At 43.3% G+C, this 15,157-nt stretch overlaps 1 long non-coding RNA gene across 1 annotated transcript; it reads left to right on the top strand.

The window, feature by feature from the left end:
• Positions 1-9,343: 9,343 nt before the first annotated feature.
• LOC140992323 (uncharacterized) lies at positions 9,344-10,975 on the top strand. The gene is made up of 2 exons (XR_012178018.1): positions 9,344-9,428; positions 9,777-10,975. It is a non-coding gene; the product is annotated as an uncharacterized lncRNA (long non-coding RNA).
• The last annotated feature ends 4,182 nt before the right edge of the window (positions 10,976-15,157 follow it).

Below are 15,157 nucleotides of genomic sequence, written 5' to 3' on the forward strand. Positions count from 1 at the left end.
CAAAGGAGTTGGTCAGTGACTTACGGAAAGCACATGCCTAACACCCCCCACTGACCATCAATGGTTCTGCTGAGGAGAGAGTGAGCAGCACCAAATGTCTGGGCGTGCACATCACAGAGGACTAACAACACAATCCCTTTGATATCAAACATTTGTTAGAGCCCAGACCAGCTCTGTGAGGAGTCACATCAGAATCTCAGCCACTCTTCCTCATCATTACTCGTCATGCTCTCATCTGCATGCAACCCCAACAGCATGTACTTTATTAACAATTTCAGCCTCTTCTGGAACATGGACATCTTTTCAGTGGTTACTAACTGGTAAGCCTTCAACAATTGTCAAATTACCCATTTAGACATGAAACCTGAAAAACCTGAAAATCCAAACCAATAATCTCATTTCCTTGTTATGAGCCTGTAGAACATTGAATAAAAGTCAAGGAATGTTGATGATAAATGTGCTTGCTACCAAAGTGTAAATGTCATAAGGTTACAGGAGTGGTCAAATGTGCAACTAGTGATACTTTTTACAATTTTAAACCTTTTCTAAGTGAATTTAACTAGCTATTTTAATGTATACCTACACAATAACAGGCTAATCATTAGCATTGTAATAACCCCATCAATATCCATCACAGCAAGAACAATAAACAGCATCACAATAGGTTCACATACCTCCTTAGAAATGAAGATGTCAAATAATATGTCAAAATTGGTGAATTGCCCTTTTAAGTCCTTTATCCTTTAGGTTGTCACGTTAATTTGCCCTGTCTTTTTTTTCCCTTTTGAATAGTGTAGTCCTCACACCTCTTACCCAACTATTCATTGGACAGATCAAGACTGGAAAATGGCCTTCATCAGGGGAGCTCCAGACAGCGTGAAAGTGGTCGGCATCGAGGTGTGTCGCAGCTCATAAATTGACATCGTGGGAGCCATCTGCACATACTTAGTCATCGATATTGCATATCCATGACATCTACAGAACACTCTGATATTTCTCTCAAAGGTACATAGCCAAAATAGATGAGGATGATGCCAGTGACTAGCCCCATTCACACTGCCCCTTGAAGTGCGGCGATCATGCGCCGATTCTCCGCATCGTCCTCTGTGTGAAAGTTTCAGATGCAGAGAGGGGGAACAGTTTCACTCTGGCTCTGATGTGCCTCCGGAGGTAGTATCACAGCCGCAGCAGAGGCCAGCTGGCGTCTGTGTGAATGGATAAGCTGGAGGTGCGGATCGGGGGCGGTTCGGTCTGATGGTGTTCACAGTCCGACAACTAAACAGATCCTTCACTCAACAAATAAAAGAGAAATGTCCCACAAAGCAACGTTACAGGACCAAACAACAGTAACATGGTAACTGGTAGTGTCTTTGGCAACTTATATGAGGGAAAAATAACGCAGTTACACGTGGAGAAGTGTCTGTCATCCTGTCTGTCCTCCTGTCTGTCCTACCAACTCTTTGTCACATTTCTACATAAAAAACAGCGTCTGTCCCCAGCAAAAAACTTTAACTCACCATGTGTTTGTCTCCTTCACTATCGTGTTGTTGTATTTTGTTGACCGAGACTTCAGTGAACTTTCCCCCAGAAAACAGCATCCTTCCCCACGAGTGAGAGTCAGACAGGGTCCTGTTTACTGATGGAGATTATGTAATTATGTAATTTAGCAAAAAACTTAACTTTGTCACTTTCCAGGATTCATGGTGGGTCAGGATCTCAATCACATTGATGGGTGAAAAAAAAAAGATGTCCTTTTTGCAAGATCTCGCAAAGTTTTTTGCGAGATCCTGCAAAAGCTGCGGTCGCTTGGCCATTTGGGAATCAGCAAAAAGTATGAGTCATGGAGGAGGATTTGGAGCATTTCCTGCAGTCAAGAGAGGTCCCAAAAGAGGACATTATGCATATACAAATGTCACACGGCAGTTGGGACTGGGTTTATTGATTATTTTATTGTGTATATTGTTGGTTTTATTGTATATTATTGTATATTTTTAGAGTTTTTGCATGGTTTTATTCACCAGCGTGTTTTTAGTTTTTACTGCATGTTTTAGAAATGTCCCACTGCCTGTGAACGCACCATAGAATGATGGAAAGAGCAAATATAAGGTTTGTTGGGTACACAAGAGTTAACTGAAGCTAGAAAAGTTGATATTGTCTTGGGTGCATTAGCTGGGGAAGCTAAACGCCAGATCAGTGTTTTAGAGGAAGATGAAAGGGACCACACCCGCAAAGTCTTTTTGTATTTGGATTCACTATATGGTGATAGAACTCCTACACCTGTGCTAAGGTCTCAGTTCTTTAGTTGTGTACAAAGACTTGATGAAACAGTGCCCTCATATATACTTAGGCTGCGAGAACTACATTGCAGGCTGCAGCGACACGATCCAGACAGTGCCCCCTCCGATGCTGCTTTGAGAGACCAGCTGCTACTGGGGCTGCAGGAGGGATCCCTGTCCCAAGCTCTCAAGGTTTATGCTTGTCGTAATCCTGATGAAACCTTTGCTGCCATTCGACAAGAGGCACTGCTGCTAGATTCAGAGTGTGGGAATCCAAAGCCAGAGGTAACATGTGCGTCTGTGAGTAACCCTTGTGTGTCTGCTCCAACTCAGGATGCCAGCTGGAAAGAGACTTTGAAAAGAGAGATAATGGAAGATGTAAGACTGCAGATGTCTGGACTCACTCAGAAGCTGTTGAGAGAAATAAAACCACTTCTCCAACCAACCAGCAGGGTGACACAACCCCCTGTACAACCTGTGAGAGAGCGACAGCGGCCATCGACCTACACAAACAACTGGGATGAACAAGGTAGGCCCATTTGCCGTCGGTGCAAGCAAGCAGGCCACATCGCCAGGTTCTGCAGACAACCTGCATCCACTCAGCCGGCTTTAAACTAACTATCCCTGCCGCTGAGGTCCGAGGGGCAGGGGTTGAGTGTGCACCAAAAAAGACTAGGGCCACTAAAGCATTTATTGGAAACTGCCCAACAATCGCAGTAAAAATGGAAGGGATTGAACTGTTTGGACTGTTAGACACGGGGTCTCAAGTCACATTGATGCAAGAAAGTCTCTTTGAGCAACATTTCCCTCAGATGAAGAGTAGTGAGACCCCTGTCTTTTTTAAGCTGTGTGCAGCCAATGGACTTGAGCTTCCGTACACAAGCTACGCTGTGTTGGATATAGAAGTAGAAGGTATTACTATATGTGATCGCCAAAGATGAACATTGTACACACCCACTCGTCATTGGAATGAATGTTGTGACATCTTGTTGGGATACTTTTTTTTAAATAGCCCGAGAAGTCTGATTGTCCCCCACAGAAGTTGCAGAGCCACCAAGCCTGGAGAGATGCTTTTGCCACCTGTCGCCACATCGAGGCCACCATGACAGAGGATGAGTTGCTGGGTTATGTGCGACCAGCTAGTCGATGCATAATCAAAGTCCCTCCCAAAAGTGAGCTGCTAGTGTGGGGCCGGACCTGGAAGGGCCCCAGAGGAAAAGACTATTGTGCTATTATGGAAGCACTACCTGAAAACAGCAGTGTGGGAGTGGCTCGGACATTAACGATGGTAAGAGATGGCAGAGTCCCTGTGAGGATTTGTAACCGCCACTCTTATTGTCTGACCATAGGCCGATACCAGAAGCTTGGCAAACTGCATTATGTAGAGGAGGCTGACGTGCATGGCCCGCGTGACCTGAACCTGTCCCTGAGAGATGATTGCGTCATAGAAGTGGCATTAGTGAGCACAGCAGCTGATGAACCAGAACAGGAACTGCCAAAAGAGGTGAGCAGTCTTGCTGACCGACCAGATTTATCCGAGCAGCAACAAGAGGAGCTACGTGCGCTTCTACTTAAGTAGAGACATGTTTTTGCACAACATGATGAAGATTTTGGGTGTACAAACCTAGTACAGCACCAAATACACACCGGTGATGCACCACCTGTCCGAGAGCGGTACCGCCCCCTACCACCAGCCATGTATAAGGAAATGAAGACACTATTTTCAGGTATGCTTGAATCAGGAGTCATCAGAGAGCTGTAGTCCTTGGGCAGCGCCCATAGTACTGGTGAGGAAGAAAAATGGCAGCTGGAGGTTTTGTGTAGATTATAGAAAGTTGAATGCAGTGACTCATAAAGATGCCTTTCCCTTACCCAGGATTGAAAAGACTCTCACCAGTTTGACCCAAGCAGAGTGATTTTCCACTCTTGACCTGGCCAGTGGCTAATGGCAGGTTGAGATGGATGCCCTGGATCGAGAGAAGACAGCCTTTACAATGCCACTGGGCCTGTTCGAGTTTGAACGCATGCTATTCGGCCTCTGCAATGCGCCGGCTATGTTTTTACGACTGATGCAGCGGTGCTTAAGTGGTCAGCTGTCCGACTATGTGCTTGTGTATTTAGATGACATCATCCTGTATTCACCTGACTTCACCTCCCACCTGCAACATCTGGACAAGGTGCTGGAAAGACTGGGACAACACGGTCTGAAACTGCAGCTGGACACGTACAAACTGCTACAACATGAAGTGAAGTTTTTGGGCCATGTTGTGGACTCAACCAGTGTGAAACCTGACCCAGACAAAATTTCTGCTGTACTTGACTGGCCTGTCCCCAACACCATAAAACAGGTACGAGCCTTCCTTGGATTAGCTGGATATTACAGACGATTTCTGTCAGGTTTTGCTAAGGTTGCACGCCTATTGAACCAGCTATGGACTGGAATCCCAGCTAACAAAAAGTCTGAAGCCCAGAAGGCAAATTGGTCCCCAGATTGTCAGACATCTTTTGTTGAACTCAAAACAGCCCTAACACAAGCACCTGTCCTGGCACATGCTGATTATTCTCTCCCATTCATCGTTTATACAGATGCGAGCAACCAGGGACTGGAAGCAGTTTTGGCCCAGGTCCAGGAGGGACGAGAGCGAGTAATAGCTTATGCAAGCCGTAGCCTACATCCTACCGAACAAAATGATACCAATTACAGCTCTTTTAAACTGGAACTTTTGGCCCTCAAGTGGGCCGTGGCCGAAAAATGAGACACCAGATTGTGTGTCCGAGCGCCAGGAGCCAAGAGGTGTGGAGGAGTGTACATGAAGCCACCGCCCATGCTGGAGTAGAGAGGACTCTTTCATGCATCCGCCAGCGCTTGGCATGGAGGAGGAGGTACGTCAGTTCCAACAGGGATGTGTCGCCTGCAGCCTGCGAAGGGAGAGAGCAGAGCCTCGAGCCCCATTAAAACCTATTGAAGTAACATACCCCCTTGAAGTTGTAGGCTTAGACTTCCTCTCACTAGGCCGCCACACAGACACCCACCCAAATATCCTGGTAGCCACTGATTTATTCACCCGCTATGCTTGGGCTGTACCTACACGAGACCAAACAGCTGAGACCACAGTTAAAGCCTTATGGACCCAAATAATCCAGCCCTTTGGCTGCCCTGCTCGATTCCATTCGGACCAGGGACCAAATTTTGAGTCTGGGCTAATGAAACAGTTGTGTAATACCTATGGTATAGCTAAGAGTTGTACTACCCCATACCACCCTGCTGGTAATGGGAGTGCAGAACGCTTTAATCAGACCCTTTTGAACATGCTCCGCTCCCTTGAAACTGATAAGCAAAACCATTGGCCAGAGTACTTGGTCGAATTGGTACATGCCTATAACAACACAACCCACAGCGCCACAGGGTATGCCCCTTCCTTTCTCATGTTTGGACGATACTTGCGCCTCCCGGTTGATGTTGAGTTGGGCGCTGGGCCCCAGCAGAGGAGGCATGATTTAGATGGGTGGGTTAAACATCATCAGGAGAGGTTATCTGTAGCATACAACCTTGCTAAGCAAAAGATTGACAATGCAGCCTCTCAGAATAAACAGCGCTATGACAGTAAGGCTAGAGCTTTACCTTTGATACCTGGGGAGAGAGTGTGGCTTCGGAGCAGGAACAGACAAGGACAAGGGAAATTGTGTACTTGGTGGAATCCAGAGACTTATGTTGTTGTTGAACAGGTTGGAGACACTGAGCTGGTGTACCGTGTTCAGCCAGAGAGGGGAGGCCGTGTACAGACTGTTCACTGAAACGCACTTAAGGTGTGTACGGCCCCCCCAACAGAGACTGCTCCACCAGCTGCCCAGGCGGCTGCAGAGACTCAGGAGGTTCCTTTGCCGTTGATCTATGGGTTTCCCCCAAGGCCTGCAGGAATACCTCCTGTGAGAGAAGAACCTGAAATTGCTCCACGACGTTCCGCGAGGGAAAACTTGGGACAGCCTCCAGTGAGATATAGAGACTAATGATGTTGCAGGGACTGGCAACATTAAAGTGTGGGAAAATGTCACATGGCAGTTGGGACTGGGTTTATTGATTATTATATTATTATTATTGTGTATATTGTTGGTTTTATTGTATATTATTGTATATTTTTAGAGTTTTTGCATGGTTTTATTCACCAGCGTGTTTTTAGTTTTTACTGCATGTTTTAGAAATGTCCCACTGCCTGTGAACGCACCATAGAATGATGAATGCACTGCACCTGGAGGTTCTGCCCTTGTCCCCAACGGGAACCAATCGATGGCGGAGGAACGGGGTTTGAACCGGAAAGAGAAACGAACAAAAGCGTAGAGGAAGAGTAGCAATGGGGAGCGTGTCCAGAGAAGACGGAGAGACCGGGAAACAAGGCAGAGAGAGGAAGACGAAGGCGAAAGACACCTAGTTCGAGACGGCGATGGAAAATCCAGAGTGTTACGACGCGTCACAATTGCAGCGGCAGAGCTTAATCGCTCTGCCTGGCGTGTGAGTATCCCTTCGGACCATTAGTAACACTCTGGTGTACGCATCCCTATGTTAGGGCATTGTGCTTTACTGGACGTCCGTACTGGCAGTGATTTTGTGTTCTTCAGGTGGCTTCCAGGACGCTGGAACAGCCGAGGCACCGGAGAAACCTGACGCTGCAGCAAGTCTCCTCCTCTGGACCCCATGTGACGCAACTGTCCCGGTCTGACAGTCTTTTAAGACTTTTCCTTTTAAGAAACAGACTTCTCTTTTAATGGACATTTACGCAGTTACTTTTTAACCCTCATTTAGAGAGTTTTTATCATTGTATTGTTGACTCCTGTAAAGAAGAACCTTGTAATAAATTATTGTATGCACTGGCATCTGTCGCTTTTGCCCTCTGTTCATAAACGTCACCGACAGCGTGCTCTCCCCCGATATCACTCAGAACTTGCACCTATTCAATAATTACCTTCCTTCATTATTGTTTACACTCCCCACTCCTTACACAAAAAGACAAGGTGGGCATAAAATTCATTCAATAAATTGATGTAACAACACAGAGCCTGGGATAGTGACTAATATAGGGGGAAATGGAGTTAGCATTAATGTTACGCTAGCTGAAACTAATGTCAGCGCTTCCCTGCTCTAACATTAAGTTATGCCAGTCATAAAACAAAATCATAACGTTACGTCGTTAGGGTTATAGGTGATGAATTGTACTTTGCTTTATGTCAAGCTATGTGTCTTTTATCTCCATCAAAAGTGGTTACCATGGTAACTTTGGATGCCATGGCAAGAAACTACTGTAGAGGCTAGTTTAATTAAATATCGTTACTTCTATCACGAAACTGTTCTTTTGTGACCAGGTTTACAAATATTCCCTGCCAGTTATTTATCGTGACATACTAAAGAGAAAATAATATCGTCCAGTAAGTAACATTTTCTTAATGACAAAATATCACCTATATATACTGTATGTATATGTTTGCTGCCAATGTATCATACAGACTGAGGGAAGATGGAAGAAAATCTAAAAAAAAATCGCTCAAGTTGTCCTTTCTTCTTAATAGACTTTAGTGGAGCTTCTCTCAGCCATATGTATTTTTTGCACGCCATTTAATATTAAATGTGGAACGTGTTTCTCCTTGCCATGATTTTAAATTACTGCTGACAACAACATTGAAAACATGTGTCTTATTTGTTGCAGAATCTGCATTTCCAGATGCAACCAAGATCCAAAAAACAAAGAGCAATGTCTGAAACTGTGACAGCACAAGGTCCAGGAAAATCATATCCCTCTCATTCAACCCCAGAAGACATTAAAAAAACTCTCATTGGCCAGGGGCAGGACACCAACACAAGTGATGATGATGATGATAAAGTTTGGAATCATTTCCAGCCTTCAAATGATTTCCCGGATTCCTGCTTTGAAATCATTGATCTGACCAGTGCAGTTCCTAATGACTTCCCACAAACAGAGCCTGAGCACATCTGTCATGAAACTTTTGAAGATGTTCCAGAAGTAGACGAGGCAGATACAATTGAATGGGATCCGGAAGATGACCTTGGCGGAGCAGACGGTGACGAGACAGTTGTGATAACATTGAATTACGTCAACAATGAGGATGTCACACAAGTAATATGACAAGATCAGTAATGTTTTGGGGTAAGGAGGTAGAAATACTAATACAGGTATTAAAACCAGTAAAAATAGACAAAATACAGAAATGTAGTTCTATATTAATAGTAAATTTGATTCTATGAATTCAAAAATTCAATTGTGCATTCATACTTTGAAAAAATTGACCATATTTTATATTTTTATGGCATATGCACTGTTCTGTTTCCCAAGTATTATATTGGCACATGAATGAAATAACCTACAGTGCTGTGGAACACTTAGTTCACCCCATGTTTATTTAGAACTTCATTTTGCCGCAGCAATAATTGATTAATGTTTAATTGCTTATGCTACTTTAAAACATTTAAATAGCAAAAAATCAATTAAGAGCTGATGGAAAACCTGTGGAATTCCACTGTATGATCTTAGTGTAAGATTTTACTCTCTTCAGCCAGGCATGTTTGCTTTCACAACTTCAAAATTCTCACATTTTGTATCAAATTTCTTTTCCCCTGAACTTCCATTTCTAATGTATAGTGGTATGTCATGCACAACTTGTATCAAAAACAAATACCAATTGTTACATTCAGCAAGCTGCAGAATAGTTGTAGTAGTGGAAGTCAACAGAGTCCTTTTGACCTAATTCCTGGAATTGTGCAGCAACTTTTGTAACACTGATTTGTGACTTTATTATAATTCTCTGTCTCTGAAATTTAAGAGGTTTAACTTCTTTCCATTTCTCAAAATCTAAGTGGAATTTTTACGGACTATCTCTTGAGTGTTCCTGGTTTTAATTAGAAGTTAGTCTGATGTAGAAGACTCATTTAGAAAGACTTATAAATAACAGTCTGCAATCACATCATAGACTTGTAGGGTCAAAGTGTCTGCTGACAACTAATATGTTTATACTTATTTTATCCTTCAGAGTGCTGAGGTGATTGGAGTACCTATGCAGGATTTACAACTCCCATTGCCTTCAGCTAATGGGCTGCCTACACTAGATGTGCAGTCCATACATGAGGAGGCAGTGCAAACTGCACAGGTAAGCAAAACTGAACACATCTTTTAAACTACTGTATGATTTTACATAACTGTAAAGATGTGATGCAATGGAGCTTTTTATATCATTTATATCATGTCCTGCGAGGCTCTGGAGGAGCTCTGTCAGGTCTGAAAAAGTAACTGTGATGATGTCATACTGATGTTGTCAGGGTTAACTTGTCTTGGGATAGGAGATAATAAATTTTGAATAGAAAGCCTGTTATAAACTGGTGCACTGGTATGCAGTTTGTAAGAGATGCTTTTGAGTTGCATTATGGGAAACATAGGATCCAGTATTATGACACAAACATACTTTATTATACATTATGTGTATGTTTTGTTCTTCTAGCAGGACAGTGGACTGAATTTCTTACCACAAGATTTGCCTTTAAACTCAAGCAGCCAGCTTTCCCAATCAGCCTCAGCCAGCAACCCAGGAAATCCACAGAGCCCACGACGTGCATCAATTTGGAGGATAAAGGTTGTTGAAGATCTTCTGGCTGTATTTATGGACAGCAGCATAATGAATTTGACTCTAATGATGGACTTTGTAAATGAAAAAGCTATTGATGATGCTGGAGTGTCAAGGGAGGTTTACACTGCATTCTGGGAGCAATTTTTTGAACAGTGTGAAGAGGAAACAGAGTGAGTTCCAAGGCTGAGACCAGATTTCTGTAAGGCTGAATGGCAAGCAGTTGACGTATCTGGAACTCTGAGGACTTGCTCGACCTTTTTACAAGGATGGGTTCCCATTTCTTACCTCCAAAGAACAGCATGAAGCCTGCCATAGAAACAATGGCTCATAAAGCCATTCTCCAAGAGCCAAAATATATAGTCGATTGCTTCTCCACACCCATGTCACTTGTACAGCTGAAACTGTCAAACAAGGAAAGTGTGTTATCTCTGTATGAGTCAAAGAAGGCCACAGGCAAAAGAGTGTTGCAACTGTTTGAAACAACAGAGGTGGTGCTGTCTCAGAGAGAACAGGCAACCTTTAACCATCTCCAACGTTATGTGAAAAATGCTGACCAAACCAAAGCTGAAAAAATCCTGCGCTTCTGCTCTGGTTCCTCTGTCATATGTGTTGACAAAATTATGATATGCTTTAATGCTGAAACTGGGCTCAACAGAAGGCCTGTTGCTCATACCTGTGGAGCTACACTTGAAGTGCCGTGTACGTACAGTTCTGTTTGTCTGTTTTTGTTGTTTGTTTTGTCATTGATGCACTGAACCGTGTGGTGAGCAGTCTGCAATTCTATTTTCTGTTGGTGCAATAGTACACCACGATAGTTTTCACATTGGTTTAATTTTTTAAATTATGCTTTGAAAATGACTGCAGCTTTCATTTCCATCAATTTGAGCCTAACTCAGCTGAAGGCTAAACTTGTTGCTGAATTGTTGATGTTAAGGTGTTAGAGAAGTTACATTACAGTGCTTTGGCTAGTGGCTACACAGAGTGTTCATGCACAATATTTTCACCGTGCTTTTCTGTCACTTGATGTCTGTACTACTTGGTTCTAGAAGAAATAAAAATCCTATTAATTTTCACAGAGGCGATTTTTGTGTCCAAGTTCTAAAACACATGCTGTCACTGACAAAAGTGAGGAGTGATGTCGACACAGGAGCATGTTTGTTCCGAACACCAATACTGCTTTGAATAGGGCTGCTAATAAAAAGGCACATCAGAAGTTCCTGGAGCCCAAAGATATTCATAAATCATCATAAAAGACTACAAAAAACAGAACATATTCACATTCAGCACTAACTTTATTGCCCTTTTGCTTAAGCAGTTACAATTTAATAGTTATCAGACTTTTAACATTAATTTTCAATCAATTGATGGAGTTATAAGTGGATAGTATGTTTTAGTATTAGTTCTGAATTTTACACAGGTTTGATTCCACTTTTGATAGGCTTTATCTCTAAAGCAACACCAGCTCATTGGTGTTGTACTTTGATCCCATGCTATATGTTTATGTTCCATTAGTTTAAATTATTGGATTGATGTATGAATCCAATAATTTAAACTAATGGAACATAAACATATAGCATGGGATGGCATGGTTACATTTTACAGGAGACCCAGTGTTTCTGTGTTGAGCAACACTGAGAATATCATTAAAAGCAAACTTTAAAAAGGGAAATGACAGCAAGGAAAAATACTTGTGGAACCAACAGCTCCTTCCACTTCACAGGCCAACTCACTGGCCCCTACAGGACACCACTAAATACTTCTGACTTACAGAGATGCACTGATGGCTTGTCTTAGGTGCATATACAAGTTCACAGCCTGATACGGATCTGTTGGTACAGTCAGATGGGACTCGGCCGTAAAGATATTGCATAGTTCATATACATCTGAATCGCACGGAATCGTCCGGCGAAAGACACATTCATCTTTGCACAGTTGGGTTCATCATCAACTGGGGACAGGAAGTCTCTTGTTCCGTAGAGTTCAAGCAATGCACACATCAGATTGGGCCGACCGCTGGGGACGTTTATGTTTTTCGATGGCCTGATGGTGTGTGCGTTCCAAACATGTGCAGTGTCATCCAACTCATCCTGTTAAAAAGGATATATAAATACTTTTAGGAAGAACTATACATAGGCCTATGTAGCAGGTAGAAAGCGGCAGTCTGGTAAAATGTCCCTCACAAGTAGCCACACCTTACTTCCAGGTCTTAATTGACCAGCTGGCCCATCATACATAAGCCGTGGCATGTCGATGTTCTCTCTCTCTCTCTGCTCCTTGGTGCGTGACTGTGTCAGCATGTGTGTGTCTGCTGTCCCGGTCCAGCTTTGTGCCAGTTTCTCCCCTCGTCTCCGTGACCGTGTCAGCGTGTGTGAGTCTGCGGTCCTGGTCCAGCTTGGTGCTGGCTTCTCCCCGCTTCTCCGCGACCGTGTCAGCGTGTGTGTGTCTGCGGTCCTGGTCCAGCTTGGTACACAAACTTTGCAGATGCTGCGCAACGGTGTATGGAGGTAAAAGGCGGACTTTGTTTTATATTGTGTTTTTTTTATTTTTCACAATGGTTTGAATTGTTTGTTCTGTTTTATTGCAGATTGCAACTGCTGTTTTGTTTTGCTTAGGTTTTGCTTTTGTTTTACTTAGATTTTGTTTAACCTGTTTTGTTTTGTTTTGTTTTGTTTGAGTAGTTTTCTTGTATAGGTTTTTGTTTTCTCTTGCTTAAAGTTAACTTCTTTTGGTTTTCCCACCAAGAAGTAAGAACTAATAGAGCTGCATTGTTCTTTTAATATTGAGAGTAACGTGTTTTCTCTCTCCCTTTTGAGTATGAGTGCTGTAGGGGCAGCGGCAAGCGTGGCCGGCCTGACGGAGGGTTTGGTGGCAGAGTCACTCACCTATACTTCACCCCCCCTGATTTCGTGTGCTTGGTAATTTTTTGCACTTCCCTCACAATTTATAGTTGATTCCCTTCTTTTGGTTTGGTTTTGCTGTGTGTATGTGTGTAGGGCACTGGAGTGGGATGAGTACTCTGTCCCAGTGTGAATTGTCCCTTTACTGTCTGCGGCCTCGGCCGCCCATCCTCAGCACTCTTTTACAGTTATTTTAACAATAGCTGAGATATAGATGTTGGAAGCTCTTTAATAAAGTTGTGGTCTCGGTGGGAAACATCCTTGTCTATATCCATCATTTAGTTAACTGTATCAGAAAAAGAATCTGTGGCATCTGTACTGGATTGACTGAAGTATTTAAAGGACCAGTAAGATCCAAAGTTGTTAGTGAGATCACAGGCCTTGCCACGGTCTGGTCACACATACATATGAACTTAAATAGAGCACTAAATTACAGCATTCACCCCCCTCCCTCCCCCCTTCCTATCTGCCTCTTTCTCTCCCCTCTTCTCTGCTTCTTTTTCTCCCCCGGCCTCTTTCTCTCCTCTCCCTCTCTTTCCCCTCTCCCTGCCTTTCTCTCCTCTCCCCCCCCCCCCCCCCCCCCCCCCCCGCCCCTTTCTCTCCCCTCCTCTCTGCCTCTTTCTCTTCTCTCCCTCCCCTCCTCTCACCTGAATGAGTCCCATGCAACAAAACTGAAGGAGGCCTTTGTCTAGAAACCCATCATCAAAGAACCCGTCATCTGAGGTCTGCAAACAAGGATAACCAGAACTCCACACACTGGCTGCGAAGAAAACCCCACCAATATTCAATTCTTTGATTGGCGGTGCTGACTCCCTCCAAGTAACTATCAAGGGTGCTGTCTGAGTGAACGGGGACGAGGAAACGCTGAAAGCCTCTAACATAGCCATTTTCGGTTCCAAGATCGCCTCTCACAATTCTAGGGCAGCCCCCTAAATGCTGCACTGCCTCTATGTAATAACCTCCGATCAACTTTGGGTCACTACTAGTTGTGTACGCATTAAGCCAGATTATTTTTCTTGAAAACCCATCAATACTTCCATTGACACAAATGCCATATGGCTTCAGTTTATCATACGAGTCCAAGTGCCAGATGAAGTTTGGCCCTTTTGAGAAGTAGCTCCGTCATCTGAGACGTCCTGCTTGCGTTAATGACCCTCCTCTTGAATCCAGCTCCTTCAACACCAAGCGCACATCCTCTTTCCTCACTGGTAGTCCATATTCTCTGCATTTGGCGTACATCCAACGGTACCCATGAAGCTGTCCAGAGTATTGCAGTTGGTTGCTAATGAATTCACCCAGGACCGCAAGGTCAGAGTACGCTTTGTGACGAAAGAGTCCCCTTGCGTTAAGTAGTCTCTTCAGATGTCTCTTACTTATGAGAAAACCGTGTCTACTGCCAAGCACTGATTTAATGTCTTTATATTTGAGGCCAATCTCAAAATAAAACTCTATAAACCTCTCCCACGGGTGTGTGTGCTCCATTTTTGTATTTGTTTGTTTTTGTTTTCGGTTTCCCTGACCCAGAAATACATTGACCTAAATTAAAACATTTTTGCGAGATCTCGCAAAAGTACATGTCCCTTACGGGGCTCCGTACCTTGTCAATACCAATGCACCAAATGCTCTGGGAGAACCTTCCCCTTGACAAGGCAAATTCAACACAGAGGAATTCAACATGCCCATGAAGCCAATTTTACTATTACATGTGGACTTTGATGAGCCTAGGATAGAAACAGTTGTTGAAAATCCTCCTCATATGGATAAACTATTGCTCAATTGTGTGCCACATAATTAGAAATATTGGCATGTTTTTTTCCGATACAAGGAGAGATTACTGGCATTATAATGGCTCCTAAGGTGAGAAAAAGAAATGTTGTGTTAAATTCACTTTTTCCTGACAGAAATGTTGGTATTCGGGGATGTTATAACACCCAAGTGTCAGTACTGAACGTCTAATGGAAGTGCTTGTTTTCATCACTGACAGGCTGAGGTTATTATTGCAAGTGTTTGACAAAATAATGAAAATGAATACTACAGTGAGATACCTTTTTGTAACCAGAAACACGTCTCGTTCAAGGAGAAGCCTGGCTCTGAGGTCATGAGCTCATGAGGTGAAACAGGTTTAGGTGTATTTATGTCAGAGATTGAAATTGTGAAATATATGTGTATTGAGCTGAGGAACTGAGATTAATATTTTGTCCGGATATATGGAACAGGATGACATCGCCTATATGCAACGACCAAAGCCATTTCAAGCTTTACCTTTTTTAAAACTATGATAACTACATTGATACTACACAGAACCAAAATTTGGTTGCAAGAAAGTTAATACTAGTGGAGATATGATTCGGTTTGATA

The sequence above is a fragment of the Pagrus major genome, chromosome 24, assembly GCF_040436345.1.
Source record: "Pagrus major chromosome 24, Pma_NU_1.0".
Lineage (NCBI taxonomy): Eukaryota > Metazoa > Chordata > Actinopteri > Spariformes > Sparidae > Pagrus > Pagrus major.